Raw genomic sequence first — 26,187 nt, forward strand, 5'->3', positions numbered from 1 at the left:
CAAAAAGTGAGGTGGTTTAGCGCCGTTCGCGGCGCGCTTTGTATTGCCTAAACATCACGACTTTTCAGGTTTAATTTTTCATTTCCAAAATGACTCATCTTCAAATTATTACTCTTAACGTACAGGGGTTCCGCAGTGTTTTGAAGCAGGCAGCGGTGGTCGCATTCGCTCGTTCCTCGGGTTGCGATATTGTCTGTCTGCAGGAAACCAATTTTTTTCGCCTCAGTGACGTGTTGAAATTCAAGAGTAGGTTTGGCGTCGATGCCTTCTTTTCGTACGCCAGCACGCGTTCTAGCGGCGTTGGCGTTCTCGTTTTGAACCGCTCACTCTTGCGAGATCATCATGTTATCTACGATGCGCTTGGACGCGTGCTGGCGTTCGACTGCACGTTTAACGCACTTCAGCTGAGAATTCTTTGCATTTATGCGCCTGCTCATTCTAATTTGGTAAACGCATTCTTTAAAGATTTAGATGTGTATTTTCTTGGAGGGCGTAATGTTGTGATGTTGGGCGATTTCAACTGCGTGCTCGATACGGTCGCCGATGTGCAAGGCCCTGGTAGGGGTAGGCCAGGCTGGAATGCGCGCGAGTTGCGCCGCCTAGTCAGCCATTTTATGCTCACGGACGCTTATGAGCTCCTCTATGGCAACGTCTTTGTGTGGACTTGGCGTCGCGGGTTATCGGCGAGTCGGTTAGACAGGGCGTATGTTCCGACGAGCCTTTCGCGGACAGTGTGTGCAGCCAATGTAATGATGCTACCATCCTCGCCGGTGCACATATCAGACCACCGCCCTTTTCTTCTATCGCTCGCGGTTCCGGCGGCTGCAGGATCTCCTCAGAGACCATGGAGGTTGGATGCACGCATCCTTCACGACGCCAGCACTAAAGAGGGGCTCACGCGCGTCTTGCGTTTTTCGGTTGTTGGGGCCGTACCTGGTGACTGGGACCGTCTGAAGGAGCAGTGGCGTCACCATTGCGCCGCATCTGGTCGAGCCCTTAGGGCTCGCGTGTCAGATGAGGTGCGCGTGGTGACGGCGAAGTTGCGTATTGCTCAACGCACCCCGTCGCCTTCGTCGCTTATGTGCGCATGGAAAGAGGAGCTTTCGGAGCGCCTACAGCGCCTTTTACGTGCCTCCTCTTTGACAGCTTCTGCATGGCGTTGTCGACGCAGTCCAACTGCTCATCCCGAGGTACTTCGCTTTGCGCGTCAAGAGCTGTTGACCCCTCAAGGTGCCCCTGCCTTTACACCTACCGCAGGGTCTATGTCCCAACCAGGTGGCAGGAACTTCAGTGCGTTTTATAACCATTTCAGGAGTATTGCTCAGTCGCTCCTTCTACTTGATCGCAATGTAGTTTCCGCAAACCCATTTTTAGCAGGCTTGCCTCAGGTTTCCACTGAACTCCATGACGGCCTTATGGCTCTGCCAACAACAAGGGAAATCAAGGAGGCGTTGGACTCCATGAAACGAGGCTCAGCACCTGGACCAGACGGCCTTCCTGTGGAGTTCTATTTACAATTCTGGGATATTGTAGGCCCCATTTTCTCGGAAGTGCTAAAATTATGCTTCACTCAGCAAGTTTTCCCTGAATCATTCAAAAGAGGCCGCATTGTCCTAATTCCCAAAAAGTCTCCTTTCTCGACATGTCCGGCAGATTGGCGCCCTATCACCCTACTAAATTCAGATTACAAAGTACTAGCAAAATTACTCGTTCGTCGTCTGCGGTCTCTCCTCCCGTTGCTTATTTCCTGCCACCAGGTTTGCTCCATCCCAGGCCGTGAAATACATAGTTTATCTTCTGTAACGCGAGACATCCTAACGTATACTTTACGGCGGCGCGCACAGGGTCTTCTTGTTTCCCTTGATCAAGAGAAGGCGTTCGACTTTTTAGAGCACGAGTATATTTACGGGACGCTGGATGCTTTCGGTTTCCCAGCTTCTTTCGTGCTTCTCATTAAAGAGATGTACAGAGATATTTCAAGCACTCTGTTCCTCGATGGCCGGGAAAGTACCGCGTTTGATGTTCGCCGTGGCGTCCGTCAAGGTTGTCCGCTCTCCCCCCTTTTGTTTGTCTTAGCATTAGAGCCTTTCCTCTTGGCAGTGAATCGCCACTCCCTTATTAGAGGTCTGGCTTTGCCAGGGAGCGAAGCGGTACGCGTCACTGCTTATGCAGATGACATCACTCTGTACTTAGCTGATGAACGCAGCTTGCTTGAAACTCTAAATGTTTTTCGTGAGTACGCCTCCTTGTCTGGAGCTGCTCTTAATTACTCGAAGAGTTGTTACTTTTTTGTGGGGTCTACCCAGACTCGTATTTCATCTGCAATACCTTTGCAGTGGTGCGCGCAGATGCGCATTTTAGGTGTGACCTACGACTGTGCTGGAATATGGGATGGTGTGTGGTCTTCGGTCGTCAACGACATTACAGCTCGTGTGCGAAGGGCGCAGACATTCGACCTGCCTCTGCTTGAGAGGCGCTACCTGGTTCAGTCAGTCATTCTCGGTGCCTTCTGGTACCTTTGCTATACTGTTAAACCACCCCTCCGTGTCATAAGGCGGGTGCAGACTACAGTTTTTTCTTTTTTTTGGTCAGGCGGTACCGAGCTTGTGGCTCGTGCTGTTCTTGGACAACCACGGGAGAGAGGAGGTTTTGCCTTTCCAAATTTGTCTGTTACGTCCTCGCTGTTAGCTTTAAAGGGTATTTTGCGTATCCTGCTAGGAAACGCGTCTCCGGCGCGAACCCTGACTCGGTACTTTTTGGGCCCTTCTTTGCGCTTTTTGGATCCCGCGGCCCCTGTTAATCATGGACCTCAGTCAGAGCAACCTTCCGCTTTCTATGCCTCGTCAGTGGCCTTTTACAGGCATGTAACAGCAGTAGCACCTGATGTCAACATCGTCGCAGACCATGTGGTGGACATTATGGGCTCGCTATTGTTGCCTGTTGTGCCGGCGGCTCGCCGCTCACTTATTCGCCGCGTTCAGTGGGCGCGCTTAGCGTCGACACCTCTCCCAGACCATCTACGCGACTTTGTCTGGAAACTTGGCTGGGCAGTGCTCCCTACTTGTGATCGGTTAGAGCGATGGGGTGTTTTACGCTCCAGTACCTGTCCGAATTGCCCGCTCCCGGAATCTAATCGCCACGCTACAGTCACCTGTGTTGTAGCGCGTGTCTTTTGGCGCGCGGTTCATGCGGGATTTCGTGGGCAGGGCATTTCGTGCTTCGTCTCCCGCGGCCGCTTCCCCAGCGGCCGTTTTGCTCGCCTGTTAATAGTTGCAGGTCTTTTTAGTTTATGGCGCAGTCGATGCGCCGCGGTCGCTAGTGGCTTTCGACGCCGCGCTGTGTGGCCAATTCTCGGCCGTCTCCGACGGGAGCTAATCAGTTTTTTGTCCGAGGAACTCTTTTTCTTGGGTGAGGAAGAGTTTCTCCGACAATGGTCATGCCAATTTATTTCTGTTAATAACGGTCGTCTTGTCTTGGTTTTTAGGCCAAACTGGCGCTAAGGTCAACTTTTCAATGTTTCAATGTCTAATTATCGACTTTTCGCTCTTCTGTCAATCGGTATATATGCATTCCTATTTTACATTGCCCATTCCTGTTAGTTACTTAGAAATGTTTATGGTACCTCTTTAATTGGCTTACCTTACATACTTAATGTCATGTGTTTTTGTAAATGTGAATGTATCTTGTAACCTTGGCATGTGTACATATGTAAATAAATTTTTTCTAATCGTTTTTTTCAGCAGCGTCTTCTTCCGCGGACGCTGTTGTCGCTGCGGCGCGCGTCTTTTTTTTTTTCCTGTTTCTTCTGACCTCTTCATTCTCCTCTATCTTAATTAGGCTAATTGATTAATTAAGCAATTAACTAAACTCAGTCCAACTTAGTTGGAGCATCACTATACGATCCCTTTGATTGGTTGCATGGGTACTAGCCAAAGTACAATTGGCCCCATTTGAAATTCGCGCACTGTGACGTCACGAGCATTTCGACCAATTGAAAAGCGTGACATTTTCTGTCGACAACTCCTGCTTACAATGATGAGGCATTAAAGGCTTCCGCCTTAATATGAACTAACTAGCCCAGCATTTTGCACTCGACAATAATGGCTGCGTGGCCTTTCTGCACATTGATTGGACAACGATTTTTTTTCCACTTTGAGTCCAGTTGGTAATGTTATTCGTGAGGGTGTAGCCTTGGCGCATCGAAGCTGCACGACGAGAATGATAGTTAACAAGAGTTCAGGGGCCCCATTAACGTTTCGCGTTCGGTGTGTCAGGGCTGTCCCCTCAGCCGTTTGTTATTTGTATCTTCACTAAGTTGTTGTCTATTGCTGCAGGTATTTCTGGACATTGCATTTAGAAGTGACCTAAAGCAAGTAGTAGGCCACCCCGTTTCGATTTAATATGCAGTCATTGTTGGGCCTTGTCACGATGCAACTAGCGTACGTTGTGGTAAAGAGTGTGAGAGTGCCGCCGAGGGGGAGGAGGAGAATGCGCCGACAAAAGGGGAAAGACTGGAAACGGCACCGCGTGCGAGGGTCGTGTTTCTCGGCCTAAGGGGGTGAGGAATGATTTTTTTTCGGAAGTAGGTTCGAAACACGAGACGACGCCAGGGTGGCTCGGGTGGACTGGCGCTGTGCTTGTTTTCGTTCTTGCTCGCTAACCAGAGCAGCTAACAGTGGGGCGTGTGCTTTAAATTCCGTTGGTTTCTTCTCGCTGTAGTATCCTCTACTTAGCCACGGCGGCTTACAGCGAGGCGTGTGTTTCATATTGTGTACTTGTCTTTTGCGTTGTGACATACGTGGATTGTTAGAAAAGTATCCGACTTTATTTTTTTTTTCGAACACCTGATAGATATGAAACAAGCGCGCTTGCATCAGCCGACCTTGAACATTCGTGCGCATGCACGAATTTTTTCCCGCCCGCCGATAGCGTCAGTCGCTGGGTCGCAGCGTTTGGGTGAGGCAGTGCGCAGTGCTCTCGTCGGTTTTTTATTCCAAGGAAAATGGAGGAGCGACAGGAGCAACGTTACTGCATCAAATGTTGCCAGAAACTGAACGACAGCCAAGTGGAAACCGTTCGGAATATTCAGTACGGCTGTCAGTGAAGATGCTATGAGAAGCACACAAATTAAAAAGTGGTACAATTGGTTTAAAGACGGCCGCACATCGGTGGAGAGCGAGCCACGCTCCGATCGGCCATCAACATGCCGAAATGACCAGGTCATTGCCGAAATGAACTCTGTGGTGATGCGGGACCGTCGTGTGACTCTCCGAGAAACTGCGGGAGAGGTGGACATCAGCAATTTTTCTGCACATTCCATAATCACCGAAGATTTGGTCATGGAGAGAGTTGCGGTGAAATTCGCTCCGAAGCTGCTCACGGTGGACCAAAAACAACTTATGCAGCTTCGTGTTGAAGTCTCACAGAACATGCTGAATTCCACAAACAGTGACCCCGACTTCATCAACACCGTAATCAATGGCGACGAGTCTTGGGTGTGCGGGTACGACCTGGTGTCCCCCACACTTCGCGCACTTTTACGTGGGAAGCTCCCAGACACCCTTAGAGCGTGTGGGGGTAGCGGTCTCGGACTCAAAGGAGATGGCCTCGACTCAGCGTGGCAAGCTCAGCGGAGACCAGCTACCAAGTGACAACAGGTTTTTTGGGCGTTCGGTGCCCAGCCTTCGCTGGTCGCAAGCCAGAGAATGGGTCGGAGCCAAAGGTGCACAAAACAAAACAAGGTTTATACAGCGATGGGACGATAAAGAGGATTACACAATCACTAGTACAGACACATACAAAGTGATTAACAGAAAAGTGCAACTCGTGCAAAGTTAAACTCGAGAGAGAGACTACAGTACAAAGACAATATTGCACCTAAAGTGCACTAACACGAGAGAGGGGGAGGGAAATGAGGGGCTCGTTATAAATATGAGAAAGAAGCCAACAGCCACAGAAACCAACGGACACAGGGGATTTTTTTTTTTTTTTTTGTGGTGTTGACCAATTTAGAATAATACTGAATATGTTACCGCTTAAAGCTAATTGATAAGAAAAGCAGAAGAAAAAACAACCACTGCCGCCGGTGGGATCCGAACCCACGACCTCCGAATTTCGCGTCCGGTGCTCTACCTCTGAGCTACGGCGACGGCTGTCAAGTCTTCTGCTTTCGGGGGTATTTATGTTTACAAATAACCTATCTTGAGAGTGTTCATCAGCGCCACCCGCGTTCGTAAGCGGCGGACGTAGCACGTCCTGAGGTACCGCTGGTGTGACGTAGAACGTCATCTAACGGCGAGAGTGGAAGCTGTGTGAGAACCCTCTTACGCTTCCTATGGCATCATGGCTGCCAGAACCGAGACCCTCGCTAAGCAATTAAGCAAACAAGGGGAGGGAAATGAGGGGCTCGTTATAAATATGAGAAAGAAGCCAACAGCCACAGAAACCAACGGACACAGGGGATTTTTTTTTTTTGTGGTGTTGACCAATTTAGAATAATACTGAATATGTTACCGCTTAAAGCTAATTGATAAGAAAAGCAGAAGAAAAAACAACCACTGCCGCCGGTGGGATCCGAACCCACGACCTCCGAATTTCGCGTCCGGTGCTCTACCAACAACCACTGCCGCCGGTGGGATCCGAACCCACGACCACCGAATTTCGCGTCCGGTGCTCTACCTCTGGTAGAGCACCGGACGCGAAATTCGGAGGTCGTGGGTTCGGATCCCACCGGCGGCAGTGGTTGTTTTTTCTTCTGCTTTTCTTATCAATTAGCTTTAAGCGGTAACATATTCAGTATTATTCTAAATTGGTCAACACCACAAAAAAAAAAAAATCCCCTGTGTCCGTTGGTTTCTGTGGCTGTTGGCTTCTTTCTCATAACACGAGAGAGAGGTAAACAAACAAAACACAATTTGTTCACCGGGCACTGCGGCAGTCCGACGACCAGAGTTCCACGACGATGCCGTCCCGCAGGCTGGCGAACGTTGCCTCGTTGGTCCGATGCTGGCCGAGTGGTGTTTTCCCCGGGAGTCCAACGGGCGCGCTTCGACGAAGCTTAGACGGCGGTTCGGACTGCTTGACAGCGGTTAACGTCCTTCTTTTATAGGCTCGCTCTCACGTCTGTTTGTTCTACGCGCCAAAGTAGGCGCGCACATACACGCAGCATCTCCAGTGTAGTTTCCCTTTCTTTCTCTCTCCGGCCGCTCGTCCTCATTGGTTAAAGTCAGGAGATGTTTCGCGAAGGTTCTGGCTAGTTCTGTCGTGGCGCCGCCGCCGACGGGCGAGGGGGACGTGTCTTAGTGCACGTAAGGCTACGCCCTTTTCCCCCGGTCAGCAGTAGAACCGACTCGCATGTTCGAGAGAAATCTTCGGCGTGGATGACTCATTCCCTCGGTGCACGCCGTGTCGGTGAGCGGTGGTGGAGGGGAGAGGGAGCACACGCACACAGGCTAGGCGCTCCGCAGGGGTTTCCTCCTCCCCCGTTCGTCTCGCGCCGGCGAGACGCGTCCGCGCGGCGCTGTTTTTCTTTGTTTGCTTCAAAAATGCGCCGAATTTTGTGACACCCGGAAACCAAATCCCAGTCGTCGTAGTAGAAGCATTCCACGTCGCCAAGACCAAAGAAGGCCTGCCAAGAGCGCAGCAATGTCACAGTGATGTTGACTGCTTTCTTTGACTACTCCTGTGTGGCACACCACGAGTACGCACTCTACAGGATCAAACAATGACCAAAGAGTACTACAGGGATGTCCTCCGTCGCCTACATGGTGCTGTGTGGCGCAAGAGACCGGAGTTGAGGTCAACAGGATATTGGCGCATCCATCACGACCATGCCCCAGCACATTCCTCGCACTTGATTCGGACTTTTTGGCGAAAAACCAGACTTCTGAAGTTCAACAGACTCCTTGCTCTCCTGATATTGATTGATTGATTGATTCAATTTTTATTTCTCAACATTCATACAAGGCATGCTTGTTAAAACATCTGGATCCCTAGCTGGAAGCTAGTTGGGATCCATGCAATTCAGTTTCAAAGAAAATTGCAGGCATAACAAAAATTAATTACATTCATATAAAAGCTCATGAAATTAGAAAGACATAAATGGGTACATAGAGCAACAATATTCAGAGCACCAAGCCTCTTTTACAAACAGATACAAACACACAAAGATGCATGAAAAGAAAAAAAGCGGTGGCTTCACTCATTGTTTATAATATTTCTTCAGTGACACAGGAAAAGTTTTACAATGTTTGAGTTCACTTGGAAGCTTGTTCCACAGCTTAATACCAACATGGGCCATCCTTCTTTCTCCATAGACATTTTTTGTTTTCGGAAGAAGGAAATTTCTATGAGTGGCGTTGCGAGTGCATAGTGGTGGGATACAGAATAGCGATGAGTGTAACGGGTAATTGTCTGTAAGGCATGTGTGTATTGTCAAGACAGTCCTGTATTCAAGTAATGATTGTAGTGGCAGTATATCCATCTGTTTAAAAAGAGGAGCAGTGTGGGCGTTGTATCCTGAATGTGAAATGAATCGAATTGCCCTTTTTTGCAAGACCCTAAGTGGTTCCAAATAAGATTGGTAGGTGTGGCCCCATGATTCAATGCAATATGATAACTGGCTTTGAAAAATTGAGAAATAAATAGTTCTGAGTATGTCATTACCAAAATAATCTCGGCATTTGTAGAGTGCAAAGCATGCTGCAGCTAACTTTTTACAAAGCGCCTGAATGTATGGCTTCCAGTGCAGGTTCTCATCTAGAATTATTCCAAGATAAGTGATGTTATTGACAAGTGCAATAGGTGTTCCCAGCCATTGCACGGAAGGCAGGTTTTCATGTATTGTTTTTCTGGAGCCCCTAAATATTATGCATTTTGTCTTATTAACATTTACAACAAGTTTATTTGAAATAAACCAGCTACACAAAGTTTCCAATTCTCGGTTTGCGGTGCTAATAAGATCCGTTGTAGATTCATGAGCACATAGAAGAGCAGTGTCGTCAGCATACATAAAAACAGAGAAGTGTTGTGTATATGGCCCCCTGCGGCTTCTGGCTGTTTCCCAAAATCAAGAGGTCATTGAAAAGAGCGCGATTTCAGACAAGAGAGGACATTATGGCTGCAGCGACAGCTGAGCTAAACTCTATTCCGAAAAGGGCATTTACGGAATACTTCCAACAATAGCAGCACCGCTGGGAGAAGTGTGTGTAGTCCCAAACCGACTACTTTGAAGGTGATTAGGTTTCCAACGCTCCAGTTATGCCAGTTTTTTTTCTTCCGCCAAAGGTCGGCTACTTTTCTAACAGACCTCGTATATTAGGTCTAAACGATGGCGAAAAAGTCATGTATTAGTTAAAGAATAAGTTTTGGTGGGAGGATTGTCTATTACCTGAGGACGGAGTCCTGGCGGGAATGCGACGAGATGGGTGCGCGCGTAGGAGAGCGCCGGAGGTTGGGTGTGTTCGGCCGCTGGTGGTCCTGGGGCCGAGCGTGGAGCTGGAGACGCGAGTTACTTGAGCGGCGGCCGGAAGGGTTGGCCGCGTGGTGGCCAGTGGTGGTCCGGAGTCGTGGAAGGTTTGGGTATTATTTTTTTAGTTAAAGCGGAGAGGCCGAAGTCTTTCGGCATATGTAAACAGTTGTGCATATATATTGTAATAAATAATTTCTTGTTGGAAGCCTTCCAAGTGCCTCACTACCCGAAGAACTGCACACATGTCTGAACTCTCCCGTCGCGAAGTACGTCCCCAGGATCACTCACGTGACTCGCCCTCGACCACTCCACGTCAACACCAGGTGAACATCGACGAGAGAGTGAAAAATTCGCGACTGGTTTAGCCGACAGGATTCAAGACAAGGGACCACTGCTTTGCGAAAGGAACGAGGAAGACAGAGGCAACGCAGGTTCAGAAGACGTCGAGCTGGTCCCCTCACAAGGAGCGTTTGCCCTTGGGTGGCGAAGAGGAGTGGAAAACCGGACATCAAGAAAGAAGAACGACGGCACAATAGACAGCAGACGGATCTTCAACGATCATCACCGGTCATTGCAGCTTCTACACCAGGAGGTGAGATCGGTTTAATTTGGTTTGGTTTATTGGGGTTTAACGTCCCGAAGCAACTCAGGCTATGAGGGACGCCGTAGTGAAGGGGTCCGAAAATTTCGACCTCCTGGGGTTCTTTATTCTGCACTGACATCGCACAGCACACGGACATCTAGAATTTCGGCATCATCGAAATTCGGGCCGCCGCGGCCGGGATCTAACCCGCGTCTTTCGGGTCAGCAGCCGAGCACCGTAACCACTGAGCCACCGCGGCGGGTTGTAGGTGTAGGTGCGGAGAGGAATCACAGACACCAAAAGAGGAAAGGAGGACGGACATATATTGAAGGGGTCTTCAGAGTGTGGCGTCGTTACGTAGCAGGACTGTTGGCGTGTCAGCGTGAAGTTCATTGCGAGGGAACTGTGAACTCGGCCTGATTGACGATCTTTGAAGAGAAGGCGGTGAAAGAAAAACGGTGTGCGAATAGCACTGCTCTCAGCTTTTGTTTCTTTATGCTTACGAGGAAAAAAAGGGGAAACTACTGTCGCCAGAGATGGATAGTTGCACGACTGGAGGAATGAGCGTGGCTAGCAAAAAATGGCCAACTCGGACCCAAAAATGCAAATTGAACTAAATGTAATGTGGGTACTAGCACAGTTAGTATGGACGGCCACAGTCCTTGTTCCAGGGGTGCTGCGCAGCAGACCGGCGTTCGGAAGCGCAAACCAGAACTTCGTCAGCTTGGCCTTCTTTCTTCTTTCTCGCCTTCGTCGGCGCGAGCTGCTGGGGCATCAAACCCCAACTCTCTTTCTTACAGTCCCCCCCCCCCCCCCCCCCCTGGGTGAAAAGGCGCCAGCCTGGCGGCCTAAGGGCACGAGACGATAGCTGGGTCGTAGTAGGGCTTGAGGCGGTCTAAGTGCACAATTTCACGGCAGCGGCCGCGATGATCAGACGAAGGCGTGATGGGCTCCACGAGATAGTTAACTGGGGATGTCTGCTAAACAACGCGATAGGGGCCCTGCAGCTCAGCAGTTTTGTAGACTGTCCTGGGATGGAGGAGGGCACCCAAAGCCAAACCAAGGATTGAGGAAGATAGGGCGGTGGCAGACCGGGAGAAGCGGTGTGGGAGCTTTTCTGACGGTGCTGGTCGTGTGAAGTAAAAGAACGGGCGAGTTGACGGCATTCTTCGGCATGCGCAGCGGCCTGAGAGACGGTTGTAAATTCGGATGGATCCGGGCGGTAAGGAAGTATGGTGTTCATGATGGAGGAAGGCTCGCGTCCGTAGAGAAGAAAATACGGGGAAGAACCAGTAGTGGCTTGGGTTGCAGAGTTGTAAGAGTAGGTAACGAAAGGAAGGACGCTGTCTCAGTCGAAGTGGTCGGCAGAAATGTACTTGGCCATCACGTCGCCGAGGGTCCGGTTAAAGCGCTCGGTCATGCCGTTCGTCTGCGGATAGTACGAAGACGTCGTGCGATGAACGATATGACACTCCCGAAGAAGGGCTTCCACGACGCCGGACAAGAAGACGCGACCCCGATCGCTGAGTAATTCCTGAGGCACACCGTGACGAAGAATGATGTTCTGGAGTATGAAGCCGGCCACGTCAGAGGCCGTCGCAGCTGGTAACGGGGCAGTTTCCGCTTAGCGAGTGAGATGATCAATGGCGACGATAATCCAGCGGTGCCCTGCGGCAGTGCTGCGAAGAGGGCCATAAAGTTCAATTCCAACACGGTCGCATGGCCGGGCTGGACACGGCAACGGTTGCAGAGGAGCATGTGAGTGCGGTGGTGGGTTCTTGCCACGCTGACATTCCAGGGAAGAGCGTATGTACTGGCGGACAACACGGTACACATCCCGCCAATAATACCGAAGGCGCAGGCGAGTAAAAATTTTCAGCAGACCGGCATGAGCACATTGCGGGTCGTCGTGATAACTAGCACAAATGGCGGAGCCGAGATGCCTTGGAATCACGAGCAGCCATTTGCGACCATCGGGGAGGTAGTTCCGACGGTACAGCAGCTGGTCACGCAAGACAAAGTGATGAGCTTGACGTCGGAGTGCTCTAGAAGGGAGGCGCGCTGAGCGGTTGGCTAAGAAATGCAGAAGACAAGTAATCCAATGATCCTTGCGCTGCTCAGAAGCCATATAAGTAGTGTGAAAAAAAGGTGTGAAGCTGGTAATAGATGGTGGGTCAGGATGAGAGGTCACAGGGGAGCGCGAGAGAGCGTCGGCATCGGAGTGTTTACGACCGGAACGATAGATGACCCGAACGTCGTAATCTTGTAAACGGAGAGCCCAACGAGCCAGGCGTCCAGACGGATCTTTGAGTGTCGACAGCCAGCAAAGGGCATGGTGATCTGTAATGACATCGAACGGGCGCCCATATAAGTAAGGGCGAAATTTTGTGATCGCTAAAATTATCGCCAATGAGTGGGCATGTCAGCTGGCGTCCAGTCGACACCATGTCAAATCCATTCCTGTTTTTCATGCAGTTTGCCCTAATCGCCTCGACTGCGGAAGCCGGCGCTGTGAACACGGAATTCATCCTCGCTGAACGCCTACGCCAGCACGGAGACTGCGCAAAAGAAAAAGAATTTCCGAATCTGAGCGACTGCTGGGGATCGCCACGTGCAACCTCATCGACGTCATCGACGAACCGCGATATAAAAGCCCTCCTGCCATCGTCCTTCTTCAGTGGGCATGTCAGCTGGCGTCCAGTCGACACCATGTCAAATCCATTCCTGTTTTTCATGCAGTTTGCCCTAATCGCCTCGACTGCGGAAGCCGGCGCTGTGAACACGGAATTCATCCTCGCTGAACGCCTACGCCAGCACGGAGACTGCGCAAAAGAAAAAGAATTTCCGAATCTGAGCGACTGCTGGGGATCGCCACGTGCAACCTCATCGACGTCATCGACGAACCGCGATATAAAAGCCCTCCTGCCATCGTCCTTCTTCAGTGGGCATGTCAGCTGGCGTCCAGTCGACACCATGTCAAATCCATTCCTGTTTTTCATGCAGTTTGCCCTAATCGCCTCGACTGCGGAAGCCGGCGCTGTGAACACGGAATTCATCCTCGCTGAACGCCTACGCCAGCACGGAGACTGCGCAAAAGAAAAGGAATTTCCGAATCTGAGCGACTGCTGGGGATCGCCACGTGCAACCTCATCGACGTCATCGACGAACCGCGATATAAAAGCCCTCCTGCCATCGTCCTTCTTCAGTGGGCATGTCAGCTGGCGTGCAGTCGACACCATGTCAAATCCATTCCTGTTTTTCATGCAGGTTAGTAGCAATGTTTCTACAATCAGATCCAATAATGTGTGCCTTATCCAGCTGACATGCCCACGTAGAGTGCTTGAAGTTTATTTTATTGGTCGTGACTTCGTACTGTCTCTTCTTATGCTGTGTGGCGACGTTGAGTCCAACCCTGGGCCACCCACTGAACAGCTATTGACCCAGCTCCTTGAAGGCCAGAAAGATATTCAGCGGAGACTGGGCGAAATTGAGGCCAAATTGCACAAAGTGGAATAATTCACATCAGCTATAAATGAATTCAGAGATTTAAGCCGGGAACTAGAATCACGAGTTGCAGGCTTAGAAAGGAAGCTTGTCGACCTGGAAGACCGGGGCAGGCGAAATAATGTAATCGTGTTTGGAATTCCTGAAAAACTGAATGAAACTTACGAAGAACTGTCACAGAGTGTGTTGAAAGGCGTGTTCTGTGACAAAATGGACACGAAAGTTGTTTCAGCCGAGAGAATTCATAGAATCGGTCGCAAGCAACCTAACAAGCATCGACCTGTTATTATCAAGCTGATGGATCATCGTGAGAAAGTTAACATAATGAAAAACTGCTCGAAACTAAAAGACACCGACTACTCTATTTCAGAAGACTTTTCGTATACCACGCGACAGATACGGAAGAATCTCTGGGAAAGCACCGCAGAGATTCGAAAAGCCGGTCAGAAGGTTAAGCTAATCTACAACAAGATAAAAATTGGTGACGATCTGTTTGTTTGGGATGACACTAGCAAAGAAAGAGTCCTAGAACATGGCAGCCGGAATCGAAAACAAAGTGACCAATGAATCGAGAACAGTCAAACTAAATCGCTAAAATGTATTCAGTTTAACGCCCGGAGCATTGTGAACAAGTCTGAGGATTTGGAAAGTATAGCAGTGGCGCATAAACCGCATATCATTATAATCACCGAAACCTGGCTGCACTCCGATATCTCGGACGAAGAAATTACACCACCAGGATACAGAATTATGCGCAAAGACAGGACTTCTCGCGGTGGTGGTGTTGCAATTATTTTTCAAGAATCTTTCCAAGTAATCAGGCAACCTGACGTACAAGGAATTGAATGCGTCATTTGTAAACTAATTCTAAATGAACTTAGTCTTGTTATCGGCGCGTTTTACCGCCCGCCACGAAGTGACGGTGTTTTCTTTGAGAAACTCAATGAATTCTTATATACTACGAAATCACAATCAAGTAATGTACTGCTGGCTGGAGACTTTAACGTGCCGCTCGTCAATTGGGACAAGCAGTTTCCAGAGCCGCTCTGCACATCAGCCGAACTTCTGGTAGACATCGTACTTGATCACGATTTAACTCAATTAGTAAAGCAAGCAACGCGTATACAAAACGATAAGAAATCCATTCTTGATCTTTTTTTCGTTAGTAACGGTGTCTTTCGTCGCGGTCCTCTGCTTCAGTATTTCGAAGGCATATCAGACCATGTTATGGTATCTTTAAACATTCCATTACTTCATCCCAAAAATAAAAAGAAAGAGGTACGTGTTGTGCCAAACTTCTCGCGTGCTGATGATGTTGCAGTCTTAGACTTACTTGATATTTCATTCTCAGATTTTGTGGTTCTTTACGAATCCTGCGACTGCTCAGTAGAAAATCTCTGGGTTTTCTTTAAGAACCTTGCTCTGAATTGTATTTCACGTTTTGTGCCTACCCGGGTAATTACCCTACGCGCCAGCAGCCCTTGGATGACGAGGGAACTTGTACGCATGGGACGAAAGATTAAGAGAGTTCGCAAAAAACTTCGACGAAGCCAGTCGGCAGTTGATGCAGCTTAACTATCTGATATGCGCTTGAACTTAAAACAAAGTATCAAAAAAGCAAAAGAGTATCACTTTAGTGTATCCATGAAAAACTTTCTTGTTTCGTCCCCTGCAAAGTTCTGGCGGCAGTTATCAAAGAAAAAGAAACCTGTGTACAGCGTCGTCGTTGACGGCGAACTGATTACTGATGCGACACAGATTGCTTCGTCTTTCAACCGTTTCTTTTGTACTGTGTTTACGCACGATGATGGCAGAAAGCCCCACTTTAACTCAGATTGTCCGCCTATTACTGATGTTTCTATAACTGAAGAAGGTGTTTTCTCTCTGCTTCTCAGTTGTGACGCAAAAAAGACGCCGGGAATTGATGACATACCAAATACGTTTCTTGTGAGATATGCCGAATGGTGTTCTAAGTACTTAACGCTCATATTTAAGAGGTCTCTGTTAAGTGCAGAACTCCCGGAGGACTGGAAGCACGGCAAAATTATTCCCATTCCCAAAACTGAAAATTCATCTCTACTTAGCTCATATAGGCCAATATCTTTATTGTGTACTTCTTCAAAAATACTTGAACATATACTTTTTGGGCATATATCCGCCTTCCTGGAAACCAATCACGTAATTGACGATCGGCAACACGGTTTTCGCAAAGGCTTCTCTACAGTGACCCAACTTCTGGAGACGATTCAGGATTTTGCCGCAGCCATTGATAACCGGTGTCAAATTGATGTCATTTTTTTAGATTTTGAAAAAGCATTTGACCGCGTCTCACACAGAAAGTTCTTGCTAAAGCTAAAGACTATCTTGAAAAACGATCTACTGTTGGCGTGGGTACAGGCATATCTATCGTCTCGATCTCAGTACATATCAATCGGCAATGCATGTTCGAGCCCAGCTTTAGTAAGCTCCGGTATCCCACAAGGCTCAGTACTTGGGCCATTGTTCTTTTTAATTTTTATAAACGACATTGTTAAAGAAATTCCTGTCAAAATCAAGCTGTTTGCCGACGATTGTGTATTATATCATGAAATACGAACTCCTGCTGACCAGCTTTTTCTTAATGACGCCTTGGCTAAAATTCATGATTGGTGCTTAACGTGGCAGATGAGTATTAATACTAAAAAAACAGTTTCAATGTCTATCACGCGGAAGAAGCAGCCATTAAGTTTTGCCTATACTATTAATAACCATCCCCTGTCTACCGTGGACAGCTAGAAGTACTTGGGATTAACGATTAGCTCTGACCTACGGTGGAACAAACACATTTCTAATATTAAAAATAAAGCTATGAAAAAACTTGGCTTTTTAAGATCTCTCCGGTACTCCACGCCGGAAATTAGGTTACTAGCTTACAAAACTTTTATCCGACCTGTTTTAGAATACGCCTCTGTTGTGTGGGACCCTTATACAAAAGAAAACATTAAAACACTCGAAAGTATTCAAAGAAAGTCAGTGCGATTTATTTGTAAGTCATACAGCTGGCAGACGTCCCCTACCATGCTACTTGAGAAAGCAAATTTGGAGTCTTTGCAGCTCAGGAGATACCGCGAGAGGCTTAAATATATGTTCATGATTGTTCACAACAAATTAGGAATTAACAGCAGCAAGTACATTGAGCTCGTCCCGGGTCGTTCGACACGATCCTACCATTCTTTAAAAGTGAAGGAATACTCATGCCACACTGAAACATACAAGAATTCTTTCTTCCCCCGTACTGTGCGGGAATGGAATGTCCTCAAAGCGAATATTGTAGAGGCTTCTACTGTGGAGTCGTTTACGGCGTCGCTTAGGAATTTGTAACAATTTTGCAGCATTCAACATTTCCTTTTTTTTCTTTCCCCCAGTGCTCATTTTGACGCGAGATTCGTCTAATATTGTGTAATGTTGTTTCTTTCCGTCGTTCATTTTTTTTTTCGGTATTGTGTGCTGAGTTGCGTGTGCCTCAAGGAGGTTTTTCTTTTTGTCAAAGTGTATTTTACACCCACTCCTGCTTAAGGCTTTGCAATAAAGCCAGCAGTCTTCTGTAAATAAATAAATAAATAAATAAATAAATAAACATTCTTCTTCTGTGACGGAATAATTAGTCTCCGCTTTTGTGAGCGCACGGCTGGCGTATGCAACGACACACTCATTGAAACCAGGTTTCCTCTGAGCTAGAACGGCACCGAGATCAATGCCGCTGGCGTCTGTGTGCAGTTCTGTAGGCGCGCAAGGGTCCAAATGGCGCAAGATCGGAGGAGAGGTGAGGAGCTGGCGCAGCGTTGCAAAACCTTCGTCGCATGCAGCGGACCAAGAAGACAAGTCGTGGCTGCCACCGAGAATTTGTGTCAGCCGGGCGATAATGGCAGCAAAATTCTTGACGAACCGGCGAAAGTAGGAGCAAAGGCCGCCAAGAAAGCTTCTGAGTTCATTCAGGGATGTGGGCTTCGGGAAATCAGCAACTGCGCGGAGCTTGACAGGGTCCGGGAGTACACCATCCATGGACACGACGTGCCGTAGGATAGTGAGCTGTCGAGCGCCAAAACGACACTTTTTCAAGTTCAGCTGCAGGCCAGGGTCACTGAGACAGCGAAGAACGTTCACCAGGCGGAGAGGATGAGACGGAAAATTCTGGGAGAAGATGAGAACATCGTCCAAGTAGCAGAGGCATGTCTGCCATTTAAGCCCTAACGCTGGCACTGGGCGCGCGCACGCCCTAGCGCAACGGCCCTTCAACTCTACGTGAGGAGAAAGAAAGCCCCTCCGCAGGGAAAACTTCCTCAGCACCACGGTGTACAGACACTGTCCTGCAATTCTATTCACATAACGCTTAACTCTCGCATTGTTCCGCTGGCTCACCACCGCATCATCAGCAGGAGTCATCAGCAGCATCAGCAGCAGCCACCGAAGCGGTCGCCTTGTGGTAGAGCATCCGCCTCGCATTCGGGAGGTGCTGGGTTCGATACCCAGTGCCGCCGGGTACCCACCGGTTTCTTTAATAGGTACAAGATTTCCCCTGGCCTGGTACTCGGCTCTTCTAGGGTGAGATGCTTGGGAAATGGCTCTTAGACCAAAGTTGCCTTGACGGATCAGAGATAAGTTCCGCCGCCAAGCAACCCTAAATCCGCCTTGTGCGGTAGAAGCGCAACTTGTGGCCCTTTCTTTTTATGACTTCTCCTAAAACGTGCACCCCTAAGGAAAGCCGAGCGCCAGGCCGGGGGACGCTTGTACCCATTTTTGCCGGTGGGTGACCGGTGGTGCCTATTGAAGCAACCACCTCCCACAGCCGAGACGGGCGCTCAAACCACTGGGCCACGACTAATGATAGACACGGCAGCACCAGTGTCAATAAGCGCGTCAACAGACACACCTTCAACGAGCACTTCAATAACGTTCATAGGAGCGGTGATAGGGCTTGAGACGGTCGTTGACGGCGCCGTTCTTGCCTCCGGAACTGGGGCGCGTAGTTTTCCGCTTGAAGGGGTGGGGACCGGCGGCGCTTAAGAGAGAGCGAACGGCGTCGAGGAGACGGCGACCGATGGCTTCGGTTGTAGGAGTCGGAGCGAGACGGAGAGGAATTCTGAGGCGGCAGAGGAGAACACACAGGGACGGAGGGCAATGGAGCGTCGTACGTCGGCGAGCGCCCGTAGTCGTGAGGACCGGATCCGCGCGTGCGGCACCAGTGGGCCACATGACCAGCGAGACCGCAGGGGGCGGGTATCTGGGGTGCAACGGATGCATAGGTCGGGGTCCGGTGCGAGGCAAAGGACGGTGAGTGCGTGGCAGTCCAGGGGCGAGCTGCTGCTGAGGGTACACTGTGACAGGTGGCGCACAAGTCGGAACAACCGGCTGAGGTCGCGGCCGAATGACTGCTTCAGCATATGTCAACGGTGCAGTGACCAGAGGTGGTGGATTAGTGGGCGGCAGGACCTCAGCTACCTGCTCCTGGATGACACGCTGAACAGAAGGCGTAGCGATGGCGTTGGGGCGAGTTGGCAGGTAACCAACGATAATTGACGGGCGACCTCCTCTCATACAAGCTGCTTGATGGACTGTAGAAGGGTCGGCTGATCGTGGGCAGAACCACCTACCGCCAAGCTCGAAAGGTTGTTGTCCGGGCAAATGACAGGCCGGGTGACATGACGCTGTTTTCGGAGCTCGTCGTAGCTCTGACACAAAGAGACGACGTCGGAAACGGTTTGAGGATCTTTAGACACCAACATTTGAAATGCGTCGTCGTCAATCCCTTTCAGAATGCGTCGGAGTTTGTCAGCCTTGCTCATAGATGCATTGAGCCGCTTACACAAGTCAACGACGTCCTCGATATAGCTGGTGAAATTCTCGCCATTCTGCTGGGCACGACTGCGCAAACGTTGTTCGGCAGGAAGTTTTCGGACAGCGGGGCGGCCGAAGACGTCAGTCAGTAAGAAAAAGAACAGTAGCGCAATCAAGACGAACACAAGAGAGGACCACACAGGACTAGCGCTAAACTTCATCTAACTTTATTCACTAACAGCGCAGCAAATATAAGGAAAAACCAGGATACGTGCCGACAGATACCCGTTTCCACACCACACTATCTACTGAACCGTTCAAGATACGCCATCTCCGATTTGTAGAGGTTCACTGACGTATCGCTAACACACGATACACCTCTCTTCCTTATATGATATGCTTCCAATAGTTCCCTCGCCCTTGTGTCTTTGCTTTTACCTAAAATCTTTATCTCATGAAACCGTGGTTGGCACTTTTTGCAGTACTTGCATCTTGCCTGTGGCAAATGTTCTGCCGCTCGAGGGCATTCATAACACTCAGCGCAGTGCTGAGAAAGGTGTGCACCACTTACGTCTTTCACTGACCGGGCGTGCTCACCTGCCCTTTCATTAATGCACCGCCCTGTTTGGCCCACATAGGCCTTCCCGCATGACAGCGGTATTTCGTACACCACCCCGATGCAGCAATTCACGAATTTCTTTGCATGTCTGATGCGGCACCCACTCTTGTCTTTGCTCGCGATGCGCGCGCAGAGCTCTGACAGCTTGCGTGGGGCCGAGAAAACAACCGGTACGCCATGTTTGTTGGCCACTTTTTTCAAGTGGTGGGCTACCTTGTGCACATATGGCACTACTTCAGGTTTCACAGCCGCTTCCCTGTTGTAACATGGCTGCTGCATCTTGACGGCTTTCATCTTGTTCAACAGGGCTTCAGCAACCGCTGTGATGATTGTGCCCGGAAATCCTGCCGAACGTAATCTTTCCACCTGCTTGTCATAGCTCGCTTGCATGGAATGACAACACGATTTCATGAGAGCCGATTCCATGCAAAGCTTGGCAATGGCGCGTTTCACAGTTTTTGACTGGGCCGAAGCATACGGTAGTAGCTCCTTCTGTGCTCGCGGTGCATATTGCCAACAAGAATGACCTTCACCCACAGTGATGTTGATGTCTAAAAAGTGTAAGGAACCCCCCACGGGCAGCTCATGCGTGAACCTCAATCCCCCTCCCATTTCTTTAAAGGTATTTAACACAGAGCTCACGGCGTCTCTGTACGTCAATTCATTCTGCTTTTTAAAAACTACTAGGAAATCGTCAACATACCTAAAAACCTTCAGAACCCCCTTCCCCGTTAAACTTAGTTCAAGGGCGCGGTCAATAGATGTAAGAAAAATATTAGTCAGTACAGGCGCTACGCAGGATCCGATGCAGATCCCTTGTCTTTGGCGATAAAATTTATTGTCGTAAGCGACAAACGTCACACCAAGGTAAAACTCAAGTATCTTCATAAAATTATCTATTGAAACCCCTGACGAGTTCTGAAATTGAACAGCACCGCTCCCTTCTATAGCTTCTCTTACAGCTGCAAACAACTCACTGTGGGGCACAGAATAAAATAAATCTTCCACATCGACGGAAAACACATACCCAATGGAATCATTTGCTTCTAGAAAACTAATAACATCTTTTGAACACTTGGTATGAAAAGGATCAACTACAGGAAGATTATTGAGGTGTTTTTGCAGATATCTGCTTAGATTAAGCTGCCAAGTGTCCGTCTCGCTAACTACAGATCTAAAAGGCACTGACGGTTTATGCGTCTTCGCAGTAGAAAACACTGTAAGTGCATTCTTTTTACTGTTCGTAATGCTACTCGCAAGTCCAAATCGGAGATGGCGTATCTTGAACGGTTCAGTAGATAGTGTGGTGTGGAAACGGGTATCTGTCGGCACGTATCCTGGTTTTTCCTTATATTTGCTGCGCTGTTAGTGAATAAAGTTAGATGAAGTTTAGCGCTAGTCCTGTGTGGTCCTCTCTTGTGTTCGTCTTGATTGCGCTACTGTTCTTTTTCTTACAACATGCACCATCTAGCCCAACAAAAAGTTCTAAACGTCAGTCAGGCTGGTTTTGAGAGCCGCCCAGGTAGTAAAATCTGCTTCTTGGATGCGGAACCATAAGTTGGCGTCGTCGGTCAAGTAGAAGATGACGTTCGTGAGCTTAATGACGTGATCCCATTTGCTGTAGGCGCTCACGCGTTTGTAGGAGGTCAGCCAATCTTCTACGTCAGTGTAGCTGAAGATCGTAGGTTCGCGCTCACGGACAGCACCGGAACAGATGACAGGCTGGGCAGGCTGGGCAGGCTGGGCAGGGGTGTCGGACGTCGTGATAGAGCCTGGTAACCTGGGCATCGTGGCGTAGATCCAGGGGGAGAACAAGCAGCACCTCCACCAAGTGTAATGTGGTGATTAGTACAGTTAGTATGGACGGCCACAGTCCTTGTTCCAGCAGTGCTGCGCAGCAGGCGGTCGTTCGGAAGCGCAAACCCGAAATTCGTCAGCTTCGCCTTCCTTCTTCTTTCTCGCCTTCGTCGGTGCTAGCTGCTGGGGCATCAAACACCAACCCTCTTTCTTACATAGAAATTGAAAAGGTGAGGCTAGAGAGGGCCAAAATTGAATTGGAGACAGAAACATTACGCAGACAAGGCACAGCTGATCTTTCAGAACGAAAAGTACCTCGAATGCCGAATGATGAGCCGCTTATTCCGGGGTGGTTTCATTCTGTGGAGATATTGTTTCCCTCCTTCAAAGCACCGGAAAGCGTGAAATCAATCCCCCTCATTCCATACGTCATCACAGGGTGAGTCGGGTACTATTGCGGGACTTCCTAGCGAAAACAGGGTTCGATTTTGAAGTAGTACAGCTTAATTGTAACACCGACATGCAAAGATATTAGAGTACAAATAAACTGGTAAGGGTTAAATAGTGGAAAGAAGGTGAACATAGGAAAGGGATTGCGAGTGGCTAAATCCTTGTCGCTATTGTAGTTCATTATTAATAAAGCAAAGATGGAACCCAAGCTACACAAGAGTAGGGCTGGGCTTAATTTAGCGTGTAGTTGACAAGTACTAACCAAAGCCCAATGTTTTCCGTGTTAACCTTAGCGAAAAAGAGGATGAGCTTCAAATGCATTTCAAACATATTCTATTAATTTCATATTTATTTCGCATTTTTTTGTTCCTATGCTTAAACTGCAATACTTTTTAAGTATACTAGGAATAATATTTTGAACGTTGTTTAAAATTTTATAGTTCATTTTTGCCCGCTTAGCATACTATAATGAATTAAAACTATACTAAAGTATACATTAAATACAATAAAAATAGACTAAAAATATACATTAAATACATTAGAAATAGGCTAAAAATAAACATTTAATACATTAAAAATATATTCCCTTCGGCTTAAAAAAGGTCTACGGGTCGGCTTCACAGAATGAGACGGGTTAAGGCTTCAACTGCAGAACAAGTTGTACATGCGTAGTTATCAATCAAGAGGTGCATAAGATCATAGGGTCACGTGATGGAACAGGAACAGCAAAGATATCTACACGGCAAATCATAAAGAAAGTGCCGCTTAAACAAGAAATGATCCGCAAGCGCCCTACTTGGCTTGCCTTATAGTATATACCCATCGACAGCGACACACTATCTTGCCCGGTGAGGCGTTTTTCGCGCAAAGACTGTGGGCCCCCAAATTATCCCAGAAGTGTCCTACTGGTCGCGTTACATTCAGGGGGCGATCTAGAACTGGATTGCTAGTCGAAGCTTGCGTCAGGAATAGGTCAGGAGTCGAACTGCCAACCAAAAGATACACGGGCGTCTAGGGGAGCCGGTCGGCCTTGCTGGTCGTGGTCCTTTTCGCTGGCATATTCGGGCCCGGAAATGCCCAAGGCGCCTATGCCGGTATAATGCTATCATGTCCTCCGCACGTAGTGTAAACAAGTGGTGATTACGCTCCTGCTAGAAGTTACCATAAAGGGAGAAGTTACCATAAAAGAAGTTACAGGAAAGAGAGAGTTTTCACTGTTCTCTGAAACGTCATTTCGAGCCCTAGATTTTTGCACGGTAGCTTGAAGTGTAATACAAATATGTTCACGCGGACTGCCCATTTGTTAGAATTTAAGTATACTTGGACAGATTAATTGCGTATTTACGAAGTACCCTTTAACTACATTGCCAGCACCAAAATGCGATTTCTCGAAACACGATTTCGAGCATTAGGTTATTCAACGGAAGCTTGAAGTGTGCTGCAAATATGCTAAGGCGCGGACTGCCAATTTGCTAGAATTTAAGTATTCTTTGCACGAATTAATTGCGTATTGCCGCGAATCTTTGTAGCGTTTGTTTGTTGATGTTTGTTCATGCGTTTATTTGCGTTTATTTGTTTATATTTGGAAAATATTGAAGACACGATTCCCCATCTACGCTTATGAAGCAACACAACATTCACACCCTAGAATCCCGAAGGAAAGTTAATCGCCTCATCTTGCTTCATCACTGCCTGCAAGGAAAAATGAAAATGAAGTTGCCTAATTGCGTCAAATCTCATTGTACGAGAAGAACCAGACATACGCAGGAGCACTCACTGGCACCAATTTTCGCCCGCACCAACACATTTAAAAATAGTTACTTCCCTAGAACTGTATCCGAATGGAATGCATTACCTTCTCATATTTTTCTGTCCAGCAATTTTGTAGCAGAGTTGGAACGTCATCTCTTTATTTCATGAGTTTTGTTTGTTTTGTGTTGCGATGCCTGTCTATATATTCAATTCTGATTGATTGTCTGACTTATTATTTTTTTTCTCTATGCATATGCTTGTCATTTTTTGTATTGAAAAATGTTTGAATGTGCCCCTCCTGCTAGGACCATGCATGGTCCGCAGTATTTCAAATAATTAAATGCTTCAAGGTTGCCGGCACGCCGCTTTATCCCTTCGTTTGTTACGCAAGACGCGCCTAGAATTATCTCGATTGATCGCATCCGGACGGAGTAATTTCTAAAGCTTTATCTCGAAGGTTCGCTATCAGCTTTAAAAAGAGCACGGCCGACAGCGGCGGTCATTCTGTTCGACGACCGCCGAGCACGCTTGTTGCTACGCCACCGCCGAGTGATTCAGTTCTTTGCGGGCGCAAGTCAGCCCGAATAAAGAGTTCCGTTTCGAAGACATCCTCGTAGTTTTCCTTTTCGCCGGACTGCAGTCACCACTACGCGACATCTGGTGGAGGTGCTAACGGATGTCCCTGTCGCCCTCACCCCTGGGAGCCGTCAGAGCAGCCCGAGCCGTCTCGAAGAAGATCCCGCGAAAGCCGCAGAAGCCGTCCCCCCCCCCCCCGCAGGCGAAGGGCGAAGCAGCCGTCGTCTCCAGAGGTGTCCACCAGAATTCGGACTGCTACCGGACCGCACGCGAACGAAGAAGGACCCCTCAATTTCGAATTCAGCCATGGCTACGACACCAGCTCCCATTATTTTACACCAGCCCCGACTGCCGCCGACGCTCAACGCTTCACCGGGCGAGGATCCCGAGGAATGGTTGGAACAGTTTGAGCGTGTCGCCGTGTTCAACAGTTGGGACTACCAAACTAAGCTGAGCCATGTTTTCTTCGCCTTGGAAGGACCAGCGAGAATCTGATTCGAAAACAACGAAGCTTCTCTAGCGTCGTGGGAATTATTCAAACGGGAGTTCCTGAAGGCCTTTACGAGCATCATCAGGAAAGAAAGAGCTCAGCTGCTCCTACAGTCACGCATCGAAACACCCGAACGAGTCATTGACCGCACATGTAGAAGATATGAAGCGCCTTTTTCGACGAATCGATCCTGACATGGCGGAGGAGAAGAAGGTGGAGCTTCTGATGCGTGGTGCTAAAGAGGCACTTTTCGGCGGTCTCACCCGCAATCCACCGACGACGGTCGCGGAATTCACCACTGAAGCAGCTGCCATTGAGAAAACCTTGGAAGCACGAGCTCGTCATTTTCCTCGACAGCTCCAAGTGACCTCGTCTGCCCTCTCGGATGGCACAGCATTCGGAGGCCACCTGCGGGATGTTATCCGCGAAATTGTACGGGAAGAGCTGCGACGCCTGCTAGCATCTTCCAACCAGCCTCAAGTAGCCAACCTTGAGGAAATTGTAGGCGAAGAAGTGAAGCATGCGCTTGGCACTCCGTCATCTTCGCCTCCAGCTCAACCTCCAGACTTAACCTACGCTGCTACACTACGCAGTCCTCAGTCCCAAAGCGAGAGCCGCATTCCGCCTCTTCGACGTGAACCAGCTGTTACCGAACGCCGTCCCCCTGCCCCCGCCCGCCCAGCCTACGACCGACGCCCAAGCCCCAGGAAGTGCGACGCCTGGAGGACTTCCAACAACCGCCCGCTGTGCTTCCATTGCGGCGAAGCCGGTCATGTACTTCGCCATTGCCCGTACAGACGCATCGGCCTGCGTGGTTTCCCTATCGACGCCCCACGACCATTTCCCGGCCAGCGACCACGGGAAATCGACCACTACCTGCACAGAGGGGAGTACGCGTCGACAAGCCGTCCTTCCCGCTCGCCGTCGCCGTCCACCGCACGTTTTGCATCGCCGGGTCGCAGCTACGCCGCGGCTGTCCGAGGAAGGTCCCCTAGCCCACGTAGGGGAAACTAAACAAAGCAACCTGTGGAGGTCAGTTTGCTTGCCGAGGAAACGCCGAAGATCCTCCAGCGATCACGCCGTATGAAGACGTCGCACCTACTATGCCGACGACGCATACAACAACCTCGACC

At 49.0% G+C, this 26,187-nt stretch overlaps 1 protein-coding gene and 1 non-coding gene across 2 annotated transcripts in view; both read right to left on the reverse strand.

Annotated features, from left to right (window-relative positions):
* Positions 1-26,187, reverse strand: part of LOC149325010 (protein 5NUC-like) — a 93,828-nt gene that overhangs the window by 43,634 nt on the left and 24,007 nt on the right. The gene's annotated exons all lie outside the window — the stretch shown is intronic.
* Positions 6,078-6,149, reverse strand: TRNAS-CGA (transfer RNA serine (anticodon CGA)). The gene has a single exon. It is a non-coding gene; the product is annotated as a tRNA-Ser (tRNA).

This window comes from Amblyomma mixtum, chromosome 10 (assembly GCF_055824585.1).
Source record: "Amblyomma mixtum isolate Tamu chromosome 10, ASM5582458v1, whole genome shotgun sequence".
Taxonomy (NCBI): Eukaryota; Metazoa; Arthropoda; class Arachnida; order Ixodida; family Ixodidae; genus Amblyomma; species Amblyomma mixtum.